Below are 4,414 nucleotides of genomic sequence, written 5' to 3'. Positions count from 1 at the left end.
CGCCCCGCGCCGCTCGGCCGGAGCGCGGCGGCGCCGCCCGGCATTTATAGGGCCCGCGGCCGCCCCGCCCGCCCGCCCGCCCGCCCCTCGCCGAGCACCGCCCGCCCGCCCAGGGCAGCGCTGCCGCGGCCGGGAGCGGGGCGGGGGGCGAGCCCCGGGGACCGGCTGTGGCTGAGCTCGGTGTGCCGGCCGGGCCGGAACCCCGGACCCGCATCTCCGCGGGGGTGCCCCGGGAGCCTCCCCAGCGCCGCTGGCTCAGCGGGAGGCGCGCCAGCCGCGTCGGGGAGAAGGGGAAGCCGAGGCGGCGGTGGAGGTGCCCACGGGGCGAGGCTCGGCCCGGCAGCACGGCAGGACACCCCGGAGGTGGTGAGGGGACAGAGACCACCGAGGCCAGCTCCATGCGGCCCCTTCCCGGCAGTGGCATGGTGAGAGGTTGGAGGATTTTGGCCAAGGGACACCTCCCCGTGTGCTCCGCACTGCACCCACGTCCTCTCTAAGGGACGAGGAAATGGCTCAGCCTAGGACCTCCATCCCTTGTATGACCCTGGCGTTTTAATCTGCACAAACAACGCAGGGATCGCAGAGAGGGAAGTTGTTGCTGCTTCAGCGTAACAGCACAGGCACAGAGCAGTGTGGCAGGACAGAAGTGTAAACCTGGGAAGACGCATGTTAACCATAACACTGACTGACAAAGTACAAGAAGGAGTTTCCACTCTGTACAAAACCAGTAGTGCTGACAACTTCAGAAGAACCGGCAGTATGTTGGTGCGGCAGTGGACAGCACTGCCTTGTTAAGTCATCGTTTCTGCTCCCTGTTTCCAAAAAATTTTCATGCATGGCACAGTTCAGCTTTGAAGAAACAGGATGAGTATGCAATAAACCACATTTCTTCCCTCAGGAGTTTGGACTTCTCTGGATAAAAAATCAAAACAACCCATCTCCTGGCATGAGCCAGAGCAGCAGCTGGCAGCTGCTGCTGGTCTTTATGGTGGAGAGCTTTGTGTCCATCAAGGTGGCTCTCTCAGTGCAGGGGCCCTGTGCCTGGGCAAAACCACAGTGATGGAAACGTGCATGAGAGAGGTGGCCCAGCAAGCCAGGGAGCTCAGCCTCAGCCAGGGCACAGGGAATTAAGCCAAGATAAGGTGCTGGTGCTAGAAGGCTGGGCTTCCAGGAATGGTTTCTTCATGGGCAGTGCCAGCTGAGGTGGCTCGATTTTTAAATTTTAATTAAAACTTAGCTTCGTTTCCCAAAATGTTTCATACCATCATTTCTACACAGATACATTTCTGAATGGAGAATAGAAGTTAATTAAGAAACCAAAAAACCCACAAAAATACCCAACAGCCACCTTTTGCATGGCTTTTCATATTAGCAGAGACAACCCTTGGGTATCCATTTTCTCTCAGCCATGAAGGCAGAAATCTGTGTAGACCATTTCAGATCTCCTGCCCAACTACTCAGCATCATGAAAACCACATGGGAAAATACCACTGAATGATTTTAGGAGCATTTTGGTACAATCTGGCATATGGAAAGGTAGCTGAAGAGCTAGACCCTGACTAGCTAGCTGAACTCAGAACTTGGAGCAGGAATCCTGGTTCTAGTCTGACAGCCTGAAGACCTGAGCCAACAGCCAAGTCCCCAAATGCCCTCAGCTTGGATCTGAACCCAGCCTCTGCATGTGCAGAGTTCGTAGTCTGTCTTCAGTAGAAATTGAACAGGGGAAAATAAGTTGTTTTCCAAGCAAATTAAAATTACATGAAATTGTCCAAGTTTTGATTCTACCCAGTTTGGACAACACAGTTCCAGTCCAGTGAAGCTGGAGCTAAAGAGTAAAAGCCAGAAGTGCAGTTTGTCCTCTTGGTTGTTGCCACATTGCCCACAGCTCATTCAGTTCCTTGCTGTGGCAACCACCTCCCACCCAGGCAAGAAGGCACTGTTCCTTCTCCTTAGCAAGTGGCTTAAGTGATCCAGTTTGTGACTTTAACAAGTCAGGCTTTTTGGAAACAGTGAGGCACCACACCTAATAAGTACTTTGCATCAACAAAGAACTAATTTGTGGAAATCAGGCAAAAATAGCTGAAGTCAAGAGGAGTTTGAGGTGAAGCTGCCTGAGATTTGCCCACCCAACCAAGCAGCTGCCAAAAGGAGAGCACTACCATCCCCTCCTTTTTCCCCTACCCAGCTCAGGGTCTCAGAACCTCACCAGCTCTGCTGCCTGCCCAGTCCTTGTGTGAGGCATCTCATCCTGGTAGGGGAAAAAACAACAATAAGCCTTTTCCCCCTGAATTTATTCTCTGATTCCTTTAGGTGGGACACACTTGGTTGCTACTAGAATTAATTTCATAGATAAGTACCTATGCACAGAGATGAAAGATGCATACATGAAAGCAAAATTCACTGACAAGTTGTGTGTGCTGTGAGGCTATACTTAAAAGCAGAGAGGTTCTTCAGATGGTATCTCACCTCAGAAGGGCAGATTTCAAACCGTACACCACATTGCTAATGAGGATACAGGAAATCTCATCCATTTTTTCCACTTGATGCAAAACATCTCTTCCCACAAAGGGAAATGTTGATGTTTCCCTGTATGATTTAGGCTGAAAGAGGAAACTGACAGGCAGAAATTCACAGTGAAATAGAAAAACTGGCTCCAACACAAACAAGCCTAAGCTTGACAAAATAGGCTGTAGTTTTAACAAGCAGGTTAGGAGAAGACCAAGGCGGAGGCCCTTAAAGAAATTTACTGCCTTTTGAGGCCAAAAATTTGAAAGCAACATTTCTCAAGCAGTTCAGATAGGAAATCCTACATAAAAGGGGGGAAAAGAGGACTTCCCAGTTCTCATCCATGTTTTATAAAGGTAAAGGAAAAAAAAATACGGTAAAAGTGATAAGCCTAAAGAATTTATTGTTTCATGTATGGTTTTGACAGGTTGCCAAAAGAATGGTGCTGCTCTATGGAGAGTAGAAGAAATGACATTTTCTTTGCTTTAGATTGTTATAAAATTTTCAGTTCTTTACAAGCCCCCAGATGGTTTTTATAACCCCTTCAGGGGTTGCAACATATTGACTGAGAAATACTGATTTATATAGCAAACTCCACTCTCTTCTTGCTGGCAAAAATTACTGCTTTGTATCTGTGTATACACACAGTGGCTGAATATAAATAAAACCCCAAAAATAATGAGATCTGAGGCAAAATCCACCACCTGGCAGTACATTAAATTGGATGAAATTTCCCTAAATTTACACTGGTGTAAATAAAAGGAATATTTGGTCCTAAATCTTTTAGGTGAATTTGGGATTGAGGATTAAAAAGTTTGTACTTTGTTTCACCCTGCAAACAAGCAGGCTGCCTTCATTGGTGTCAAAAATAAGGAAACATTTCCAATCAACAATTCTTTGGAATTGGAGGATTTTTTTTATTGGCTTTCATTGTGTTCATCTGCAGTGTTTTAACTGGGAAGCATTGGTGCCTTGGGATGCAGCAGGCTTACAACGCAATCACCAAAGCAGGTGACCTGAGCACCTCAGCAGGAGCAACTCTGAAATGCTTTGCCTGTAATGAGCAAATAATTACTGAAGTAAACAGTGTGTCCAGTTTTTGGGTTTTATAGACCACTATAATCATCTGTATGTTGTACATTCACAAGGGTATAAGAGAATTCTTACCAAATTGTGACTTCACAAAGAATGTCTAAATCCAGAGTGGACCATGAAGAGCTCATATTCCTTGGGGGACTAAGCCTGAGGTTTTGCTCTTGCCCACACTCCTGTACAATCAGGCTGGTGGTTTCAGTCACTGGGTGACTCTGGTCACTGCTGAGACTGCCTAGGTAAAAAATATCACACTACCTGGTGCTGTGCTCCAACTCACAGCTGGGGAGGAGGTAGCACCCCGTTCTTCCTGTACCTCAGGGTTAGGTGGTCACTTAGAACACAGGGAGTGTAATTTCAATTCCAATGAAGGCAGGAGGAGAGTTGCTGGTGTTCCCAGGAGAAGTCTCTGTCTACCCTATCTGAGGCTTTTCTGGAGAAAGAGAGATTTTGGTGCCTTCCTACTTTGTATTAAAGAATTAAAAATGCATTTGAGCAGGCACAAGGAAAGGAAGAACACGGCATCGTAGCTTCGTATTTAAATCATCCTTTGGGAGGGTGGAGACTGCAGTTCTGCTCCTGGCTTGCCAGGCAGAATACTTTTGTATTTTACATTAGTCAGCCAGTGGATAAAATACATGAAGAACCCTTAGGCTGGTCAGAAAGTTTAACTGATATCCTTGTACTCAGCATCTCCTCTGCTCCTTTTCATTGCAATACCTCACTCTTCTTGGAGCTGAGCCTTAACCTGTGCCCTGTAGCTTTGCACGGAGAGAAGCAGAACTGCTGCACTAAACTTTCTGGCAGTTTTCATTAT

The sequence above is a fragment of the Vidua chalybeata genome, chromosome 10 (assembly GCF_026979565.1).
Source record: "Vidua chalybeata isolate OUT-0048 chromosome 10, bVidCha1 merged haplotype, whole genome shotgun sequence".
Taxonomy (NCBI): domain Eukaryota; kingdom Metazoa; phylum Chordata; class Aves; order Passeriformes; family Viduidae; genus Vidua; species Vidua chalybeata.
This window is presented reverse-complemented; position numbering follows the sequence as displayed.